Source organism: Dysidea avara, chromosome 5 (assembly GCF_963678975.1).
Source record: "Dysidea avara chromosome 5, odDysAvar1.4, whole genome shotgun sequence".
Classification (NCBI taxonomy): Eukaryota; Metazoa; Porifera; class Demospongiae; order Dictyoceratida; family Dysideidae; genus Dysidea; species Dysidea avara.
Genome location: NC_089276.1, coordinates 14,904,884 through 14,916,041, shown reverse-complemented (window position 1 = coordinate 14,916,041; position 11,158 = coordinate 14,904,884). Strand labels below are relative to the sequence as shown.

The 11,158-nt window shown below is 39.2% G+C and overlaps 1 long non-coding RNA gene across 6 annotated transcripts; it reads right to left on the bottom strand.

Moving 5' to 3' along the window:
* Positions 1-286: 286 nt before the first annotated feature.
* LOC136256033 (uncharacterized) lies at positions 287-10,303 on the bottom strand. Of its 6 annotated transcripts, none has more exons than XR_010701286.1 (7): positions 9,815-9,981; positions 7,637-7,757; positions 993-1,104; positions 832-940; positions 674-773; positions 507-573; positions 287-461 (listed from the first exon to the last, which is right to left on the bottom strand). It is a non-coding gene; the product is annotated as an uncharacterized lncRNA (long non-coding RNA). The 6 variants fall into 6 exon arrangements; XR_010701289.1 differs by lacking the exons at positions 7,637-7,757; positions 9,815-9,981 and adding exons at positions 1,252-2,416; positions 2,504-2,824; XR_010701285.1 differs by lacking the exons at positions 7,637-7,757; positions 9,815-9,981 and adding an exon at positions 10,158-10,303.
* Positions 10,304-11,158: the final 855 nt, after the last annotated feature.

Here is an 11,158-nt window from a genome sequence, read left to right as displayed (position 1 = left end):
TTCTTGACTTTGGTTAAGTATGCATGGCTCAGAAACTTGTCAAGTATAGTGCATATGTCAGCTTTACAATTGCCAATTGTTTTCAGTGATACAGTTCACTTCAAACAGAAGTGGAAAGGAAAGCAAAAGGTTACCATAGTGACCATCAGACCACACTTTCCACATAGGTGGTAAAGAATGTTCTCTATAAGCGTATGGTGAGATTCATTCTTTTAAGTGCATGCATTTGTGTCAACACTTGATTATCTAATGCATGCACAAGTACATACCATATAGCTTCAAGTCGTACATCAAAAATAATCCATGGCTTCATGCAAGTAAAAAAAGCTGTACAGCACTAAACATACAGAGATATAACATCAATTATTCATTTGTAGTTTTTTCACATCACAACGTCCAGACTGTATAGACGCCTGCTATGAGTCATACAACAAGTATGTTCCCCTTTTGCAGAGAGTTGTCTGGTGAAAGTAAATATGAGCTTAGTAAACAGACCACATTATTACCTTTGGGAATTTAGCAAACGTTACAGATGTTTCCAAAACTGACTCTCTGTCATCCTGCACCTTGAATCTAGTCACAAAAAAAAAAAGTATCTAAGTATAAGCAAGTATTTAACATACGTACTTAAGATTAGATATAAACAAATACAGGTACTATACAGTATTCGTACTTGTTCAAGTTTGCTTTCCTCTTTGGGATGTAGGTAGCTGTGAACGTCCCGGAAGAGCAGAGTCTGACAAGCGGCAGATAACCCATGTTCTATGATGATGCTGCAGATACATAAGCCACCATAACTAAAAGCAAGAGAAATTGACATCCCTTTATTACCTGAATGCGTTAGATGGTCTTAAAGAAGTCCTGCTTTGGGCCCACATTCAGTAGTTGGTGTATGTCAGCAAACCTTGGAATTTACAAAGTGTTATAAACGATGAGCTGACTGCAACACAAACATGTGACATTACTAGCATGATACACTGTGTGGCACCTACCTCAGAATTGCTTTGCCCAGCACTTGTGCTCAACACTCAACTGTGTCAGGATATCAGTGGCTGAAATGATTGATGACTTAAACTCCAGACAGTCAGCAATAGCCGTTCTTCCCTGCAAGAGGTATAAACACACACACATTACAATCCACAATGCATAGCCATACTTACAATAACAACTACAGCAACATACACGATAACATATACAATAAATATGCAATAAAATGTAGGAGACAAAGTCACTATATGATGCTTCCCTTACTTCCAAGGACAAAGAATTCCACATTTGAATAGATTTATAACAAAAAAAATCATTGAGTAAATGAAAGATGACAAAGTGGAACACTCGCAGGTCTTCTAGTATTGTATACACCTGTTGGAGTCCAAATACAATTGGTGGGATACAGCAGTCAGTGCTGACGGTACTGAGCAAACATAGAATATAGACAGCAAAACTGAATAAGTTCCTGTAAGAGTAGCAATCCAAGATGGTTAAAATAACTTGGAACGTCATATTTATGGAGAGAAACAGTAATACGTACTACTCTATTGAGCACGAGACTGCGATTATATGTTCAACTGTGGTCTCCACACTGTGAGAGCATAGAGGAGGTGTGAAACAGTTTATTAGCATTTTCAAAACAGCAGAATTCATAACATGTCTATGCTTAATGGTGACAGTATGCCATTTTATCAAAAATTAGTCTCAAGTACTTCCATCCATCAACAACATAAAGAGGAGAATCTCCCACAACAATAGAGGGATATATATTGGCGCCTTTTAGAGGCTTTTACAGAGAACCACATAACTGTAGACTTCTTCAAATTTAGTTTAGCTATAACCTAATCTTGAATATAAAGACAATTGAGTATTTAATGTGGCAGCAACCTCATCAACTGTAAAACCACTACACATAAGAGTGGTATCATCTGCATACTGAACCATTAGTGATCTGAAATGGAAGATCATTCATGTAAACCAAAGCAAGAGAAGCCCCAGAGCACTGCCCTGGGGTACACGGACAATTAATAAATTCCCGAATGCAACTTCCAATACCTGTGTGTATTAATGCCCCCTCAATAGCGGACACCCCTCTACTACGTAAACCGAACACTACATAAATCTCAAACATGGTAAACACTACAGTACAACACCTCGCTAATCGCAGACGCTAGCAACAAAGGTTAATTGCCAGTTACAACAATCAATCAAAGTATATTATTTAATGCAAAAAGCATTGTCTCTGTAACTATTGTCTGTTCTACAAAGTGCAAGACAAAGTGCTGAAATCAGAAGCCATACAAATGCATATATAGGTACAAGCACTGCTGTTATTATTCTTAACAGAGTCTTCTGAAAATAGTAGCTGGTGCACTTTAAGTAATAGTTAGACACTCGCAATAGGTGTCTTCGAGGATTTAAAAACCTGAGGTGACGTCAATAATTACCTAGGCTGCGCCTCGGTAATTATTGACGTGACCTCAGGTTGCGCCTAGGTAATTATTGGCGTCACCTCAGGTTTTTAAATCCTCGAAGACGCCTATTGTGAGTGTCTAAGTGTTTTAGACAATGGCGTAGTAGCAGTGAGTTAGTATAGAGTTCCCATTGTAAACACCTAGGGTATTTCAGCGAGCAAAAGATGTGAGGTCGCGCAAGCCATGAAGCGCGACTAACTGAAGGTTTGTAAAGTCGATAAAAAGTATGTTTGAGGCATTATGGATATGTGTGAATGGCAGCAAATGGGAATAGCCAGTGCCAACATGGCTGTCTTGGTCTACAGAGCATGCTTTAATATGGCGAAGGCCACAAACTGAATTAATGGCTTGTACCACGATGGTCTATAAATCCACTGAGCTACCCACGATAACAGCGTACCTGAGTGTAATTTCTTTGTAATAATCTGCTCACAATCACTTGGTGTTTACTGATGTACGAAATACTAATTGTCCACAAAAAGCTAATTGCATTACTGTAGGCCACATTGTGGTTGTAAACAACTGTCGGGTGTCTTACCAGTAAGACACCCGATACCAGGTTTCTTCGCAAATAAGAGACCTCCACACATCAAACGAAACACTGCATACCATTGTCTAAGTAATAGTTAGACACTCACAATAGGTGTCTTCGAGGATTTAAAAACCTGAGGTGACGTCAATAATTACCTCGGCTGCGCCTCGGTAATTATTGACGTCACCGATGGTTTTTAAATTCTCGAAGATGCCTATTGTGAGTGTCTAAGTGTTTTAGACAATAGCGTAGAAGCAGTGAGTTAGTATAGAGAGTTCCTATTGTAAACACCTAGGGTATTTCATCGAGCAAAAGATGTGAGGTTGCGCAAATGAAACGCGAATAGCTAACTGAAGGTTTGTAAAGTCGATAAAAAGTATGTTTGAGGCATTATAGATACGTGTGAATGGCAGCAAATGGGAATAGCATGGCTGTCTTGCATGGTCTACAGAGCGTGCTTTAATATGGTGATGGCCACAAACTGAATTAATGGCTTGTATCACGATGGTCTATAAATCTGCTGAGCTACCCACAATAACAGCATACCTGAGTGTAATTTCTTTGTAATAATCTGCTCGCAATCGCTTGGTGTTTACTGATGTGCGAAATACTAATTGTCCACAAAAGGCTAATTGCATTACTGTAGGCCACATTGTGGTTGTAAACAACTGTCAGGTGTCAGGTGTCTTACAAGTAAGACACCTGATACCAGGTTTCTTCGCAAATAAGAGACCTCCACATATCAAACGAAACGCTGCATACCATTGTCTGACCTCCACACATCAAACGAAATGCTGCATACCATTGTCTAAGAATAAATAAAATACACCACAGGATGTAAACTACATAATCTGTATAGCCAACCATCTTGATAACAAATCAAATACAGAGTAATCCTGAGTATATAGTCTTTATGGGAGCATGCATAAAAAATTCTTGTGGTGCCTAATTGTCTGGATAGTGTAGTAGAGGCCACACACCATAAGTAACCCATGCTCAATAACATCACTTCTGTTGCTATAACAATGCATGATCACACCTGGTTCACATGGTAGCCACCCATAACCTATCTTGCTCCACCACTTGATCTAATCTTGTGCATTAAAACTGATAAGTTTAGAAAACCCCTTAAATAAGGACACCTCCATATAAAGAACATATTTCATTTCCCCAATGGTGTCCATCTTAGAGGGGTTCCACTGTAATCAGAGGTTAAAATCAGCTATAGAAGGTTCTGTTGATACAACGAACGTTTTCTGTTATGAAAGATAGTTAATTGTTTTCTTGTAACCATTCAAAGAGTAAACTATTGTTAAAACAAAACAGAGTATAACTTTTTAATGACCCCTACTGCACATACCAACACGCAAACCTCCCCCCCACACACGCAAACCACACACGCGCGCAAACTACAAGCATGTATGCAAACTACAGTACATATTATACATACCCGCACGCACGGCAAATTACATACACACACGCATGCAAACACACCTGCCTATTACCACACGCAAACTACATACATACGCAAACTACACACCCACGTGCAAACAACATACACATGCGCAAACTGCATACACACACAAACAGCAAAGCCTATGGCAGCCATGCGAAACATAGTTATTGCTGCCCACTGAACCAGCACTGGCACTACTCAGGTGATTGAACCGTGTGCAGGCAGAACCTCCTGGGGCAGGGCTAGTAACCCGCAGAAGGACTAGTAACCTGCAGAAGGACTGTACAGGTCTCATGGAGAGAGGTCACGGGACCTAAAGTTCTACAATGACCCCAACACCACCAAGCGAGACAAGGGAAGTTGGGAATTTGCTATCCCAGTTTACACCAGGCACCCATTTATGATGCAGCTGGGTGGGCTGGTTCCCCAGTTGACACCAGGTCCCCATACAGCAGCAATGTAAGTAAAGTTTCTTGCTCAAGGAAACAACAACACCAAAGTGGCTCAACCGGAAATCAAACCTGGGACCACACACACACACAGTCACACAGTCACACAAACTACACACCCATACGCAATCTACACAGACACATGCAGAGACACAGACACAAGCACTTACACACAGACACACGCACACGTACACAAACCAGTCTTGGGATCAAATACACAAGTATTTGGATTGAAATACTATTTGCAATTGTATTTTGTACCTTTGAAACATAATGTATTTGTATTTAAATACTTCAAATAATTTGTTTGGATGATATTCTGTATGACCTGATCTGTAAAATCTGGAAGATAATCTCTATGACTTATTGACACCTTAATATGTGAAATAATAATTATAGCAAATGTAACCCGCTGAGCAAAAACCCGACTAGTTAGCACAATTCTGTTTTTGAGAAAATCAGCATTGAAATACATGGGGTAAATAAAGGACTACATAAATAATTTTACGTGCATTTTAATCACTTCAGCAAACAGTGAAACAAGGCTCTAATTGATAAAACTGAGTGACCAATGGATTCGCCTGTTAATGGTGAGTAATTATATCCTTGTTTCATTTCAGTGTCATGACGCAAACGTGAGTTATGGGCATTTGTTTACAATGTGGTGAAACATTACATAAATGTTGCCATTTCTAAGTTTAAACAGCTAAATGTATGGGTGTGTGTAGGGCAAACATTATACCTTGCTGAGTGCCCCAATTCATGGTGAAGACAATGAGCCAAGTCCCATCTCCGTAGTATGTTTCCTTCGTGAGTTATGATTGACTATACAAGCGCCTGCAATTTTTTCCCGTCTAGTCACCGTATAAACCGACTGTTTTGCACTTCCTGCTGTCTATCATTATAACTCCACAACTATTCACCAGATAAGGCTGAAACCTTTGACAGCCCATTGGTTTTTACCTCTGGATAACAAAGATGTTATAAAAGAAGTTTGATAAAAATGCAAACTAGTCAGGTTTTCACTCAGTGGGTCACAAATACTGAACAGTAGTGTTGAAAAACTTCGGGAACCTATATTAATCAGAAATTTGGAAAAAGAAGACTTGGCAAATTCACACAACATTTAATTACTTTGAGAGCCATGCATGATAACTCTGAGCACCAGGTAATGTGGCACTACTTGTGGTGAATGACACAGATTCACTGGTACAATTGAAATACTGTACTTCAAGATTGACACAACTATTTTCACTGAGACTCTGCTGCTCACAGTTTCAACCTCACATGTTCTGATGTGTTTACCCACGTTATCAGTGAAGCCTGAAATTTGGCAAAAGAAAAGCTTGGAAGATTGCCACTGATTTGCCAAATTTGCTAGCCTGACACACACACACGCCTAAATAACCTACACACATGCATGTCGCATGCACACGCATCGCACGCACACGCATCGCACGCACACGCATCGCACACACACGCATGTGTGTGCACAAACCACACGCAGTGCAGAGGCAAATATAACAGTCAGTCACTGGACATTTCCGTCCAAATAGTCTACATGTCTGACCATAACTCAGTTTGTTCAGACACAATGTCCTAGCTATCAAAAGAGGGTTGGTGTTAACACTGGACTCTGGACTGGACTTTGGACTGTAATATAGACTGCGTTCTCTCGCCATATGTACTCTAATTATTCATGTTGGATCATTTTACCCTTAGTACCCTTAGGCAGCAGCACTCTGGACTGCAGCTTGATGATTTTCAGGCCAAGTTTTCTCACATTAACAGGTATTATGGTTGAAACTGAAGGCCAGTTGCAGTCCTGGCTGATTGTCAAAGCACATGCAAACCTGAGAAGTGAGCTGAGAAGTACCCAGTAATCTAGATCAACGGTCAAGATTAAATAATGTCATGGTACCTTGGCCCTGCAAGATAATCTAGTGCAACTTGGGACTGCATTCTGTATGGGGAAAACCCTAACCATGTATTAGACAGAAAACTGGTCAAGCCATACGAAATTCAAGACGAACGACTGCTCTGGAATGAACTGCCACGAAGTTCAAAAGAGTGTATAATACTGCTTTAAGCTCTCAGAGGAATGTTGTAATAGAACAACCAGATGCAACGCAAAAATTTAATGTGTCTGCAATGTACCAGTCAGTGATCATGACTTGTCGGATCCCCAAAGCAGCTGGCGGAGTGCCTAAGAGCCACATTACCCTGTCTATATGGGCTCCCTAATGGCAAAACAATCTAGCATGAATAATTCCTGTACATATTGCAAGAGAATGCAGTCCATATTACAGTCCAGAGTCCAGTCCATGGTCCAGAGTTTACACCAACCCATCAAAAGAAACCTAACTTATACAGTTTATCTGTTTGATATATGACTTGTACTGCTAATCATAACTACCACTTGGTTGCTTGGATACAGTACATTCTTACAACCCTATGGGGGTGGCCATGAATGTACTAGGCTTACTCCCATTCAATTAGCAGCACCTGTTAGCTCATAGCAACAACGACCAACGCTGTGTACAGTTATTAATAGCATTGATTTATCTAGTACATTCCGACTTTTGATTGAAAATGTCCTACCACGATCGACCAAGTTTGCATGTGATAGGACATTATGGTGGGTCTATTCCTGAATGTTTTATTTGCCTATGCTGGTCACACACACACACACGCACGCATGCACAGACGCACGTACGCACACACACTTTCTAACCATTCTTGGCTAAAACTCCGGATGCAACGTTTGATCCATTAGTCAAGAGCATCTCTTGCGGAGGCCACATGATCCAGCCCTTGAGTGAAGGTGATAAGTTTTGTCCTAACAATTGCCTGACCTGGTGACATACAGGGTATATACATACCAAATGACTTTATCATGAAACATAACATTCATTGTTTATACAGATAGTTGGTCATCGTCTACCTTCTTTCACTGGTAAGTTTTAATATCTAAATGAATTGTCTTTATTATTGAAGCCAAAATTCTAAACAAGAAGTGATTTTCCTTAATACACCCATACAAGTGATTTTACAAAATAAACAGTAAAGCCAATTCTCAAAATATAGCATTTGGTGGGACTCAAAACTGGACAAATGACTGTTAGTGTGGATACCCCATTAACTTGACTTCAGATTCTTCCTCTCATGTACACTCTTGAGATATCTGACATTCTTTTTCTGATAAAGAACCTCAAAAAACCCACCGATAATTTCAGTATTAATAATTATATTTCATTCTCTACCTAAGTCAAAGATGATTGGAATTGACGGGAAAATTGATGGGTATGCAGGAGCTACAAGGATAAAGGGAATGGAGTTTATGAGGATCATCAGGATGAAAGTTTGCAATGAAGTGGTACCAGAAATAAGAGTTAATACAATATTTAATTATGCTAAAACATAGACTGAGATCAATGATAGGAATATAAATCCACAGGTGACTGATTCTGTTCAAGTAAAAATGGCATTTTTATTTGTTGAAGATGCATTATGCCTTAACTTAATATACACACACACACACTGGCAACCTCCCTGGGTCGTTCTTAAGACACTTCTATCCACAATTACATCACAACACAAAAATGGCAGTGATAGCAGGGGAACTTTGTACACAGTGATATTGGGAGAACATATAAGTGGTTACATACAGCAGCAAGGGAAAAGGTGTGTAATAAGCCAAATGCGCACTGTTCTGCATCCATATCACACTGGTTTTGATTGGTGGGATTATTTGGCATTGCCACATTATACTAACTGGTCTCCTACTTTCATTATCCAATGGTTCCATGTCCTAAATTGCAAACTAAGTTAGCTTTCTTTACTACAGATGAACAATTGACAAATTGCCCCTACTAAGATGGCCATCTTGTCAATTATGACATCATTGGGGGATAAAGTCCACACTGTAAATATGCCATAAAGGTACAAAGAAATACATTATTTAGCCGGTAAGAAAGCAAACGTACAATCATCCATGAAACTATACCGCATCATACTGGAATATAAATACAATCTCTATTATCATATCAAAACTTGTGCAAGATATTCCGGATTTCCGAATGGGTTACGCCCGTTTCGTATAAAATAACACCGTCCTCTAAACAAGGCGCCATAACTTCCGCGTACTTTGGTTGACAGACACGAAGTTTGGTTTATCAGATTCCTTGATGAAAGGCGATTCGATTCATGTGTAAGTTCTTTGTGTAGTAACGAAGGGGAAGCTAGAAAGGAGCCTTGTACCGCGAAATTTACGTGTTCAGAATGCCCGTAAAAACACGTGTTTTTAAACATATTTCTATAAACTAACCTGTTTAACAATTTGTACGGTCGGAGTCTTATTAAGCATCCTTCGCTGCGTAGAATGATACCAAATTTAGCGAATTTGGTTGAGGATAACAACTTGTAAATTGGGATTTTCCCGGCGAGATAATTAAATTTTCCAATAGGTTAATGTATGGAGAGCGTATTATGTCATCATCAGCAGTAAATAACTGTCACTATGGCGACATTTTCCCATTTGTACGGTCGGAATTGGATAGAGAAATTGAAGGGCTTTCTTTTATTGTATGGTGTGCTGTAGAAATTTTGTGAGTTAAAGATTGTAAATTAGTGTTTTAGCGTGTAGTGTAAAATACATGTATTTTGTATTGGACAAAAAATGACAAGGAATGATGAGATTTTAAGGTTTCAAAAAGGATATTAAACAGATATTAGATTTATTTAATGCATAATTCTTAATTTTTAAAGGTTTAACCCATTGTTTGAAAACTTTTAATGTTGACCACCTGAAAATGCTTGATTTGACAAATCCCATACATATGTTTTGATATGTTTTGACAGTACAATAAAGAATATACCTACATACTGTTAGCATTCCATATCAAGGTCTTACCTATTTTAATAGTAAACCCTTAAGCCAACTTCTTGGTTGTCAATTAAGTGTAGATAAAGTATTAGATAACTTTCATGCTACAACAACAAACAACTGTAGCACACACAGCTGAGATTCCATTATCATAATCTCGCGATAGGCATTAAATAGCATAGAAGCGATGAGTATTAAATAGAATAGAACAAAAAAAAGAATTCTATCAGAGGTATGTACGCTTGTCTTAATAGTATATTCATCATTAAGCAATTGTTATAAATGCCGAGATAAATGTCGAACTGAAGTTGTTTTCTCAGACAAAGTAAGATTTGCTGGCTTACAGTTTATAAAAGTTAAAATAACTTACTACTGAATTTCTGAATCCATGTACTTCTCTTCCGAGTTCTAGACTCAACCAGTCCGGGGCATCTTTACAACGGCTTATCCTGCTGTCCACGTGCCTTGTGCACTAAAATGTTAGAATTATATCTATATGGCAAACTGAAACGCGTGAGCACGTATGCAGCGATGGTTCAACGCGAATACACGCCCAGTTAGTACTGTAGTTTACACGCAAGGATATTAGCGTGTGATGGCGTGTCCACTAGTTGCGGTGATGCCAGACGGCGTGTGCACTGGCTGCGGTGGCGTGTCCACTGCGTTGCACCAGGCGTATCATCTGAGCCAGCTATGCAGAGAAATGCGTTTGGTCTGCGTGAGCACAGTAGTTCATGCCAGTTGAAACCGCGTGTAACTAGTAGTGAAATCGCGTGCCGATGTCAAGTTGTAGCTGAGCGGTACTGTAGTTCAGCTATAGATGCAAGTCACCCTGTAGTAGGAAAGTCACCTTGTAGAGAGATCAGCTAGAAACAAGTCACCTTGTAGAGACCAGCTACAAAGAAACCATCCTGTAGAGAGTTCAGTTACAAGCAAATCACCCTGTAGAGAGTTCAACTACAAACAAATCACACTGTAGAGAGATCAGCAGAAACAAATCACCCTGTAGAGAGTTCAGCTAGAAACAAATCACCCTGTAAAGAGGATCCTGTGTAGTAGAGTTCAGCTACAAACAAATCACCCTGTAGAGAGTTCAGCTACATTTCAAGTCCGTTAGTAGATAGATCAGCTGTGAACAAGTTATCCAGTAGGGAATAATAGACATGTAATAAATATATGTATATAATTTGTATAATTACTGATAAAATCAAAAATAGTTGAAGTATTAAAAATCTGCTTTGTCTTTTATTCTTCCTGTGGTAAAGAAAAAGGATAGGTTAAAAAAGCTCCAAATCCGGCCTATGGCCGGCTTTGGGGTATACAAATACAAAAAGAAGTGATATCCAATCAAAAACAGCCAAGCTGTAAAAA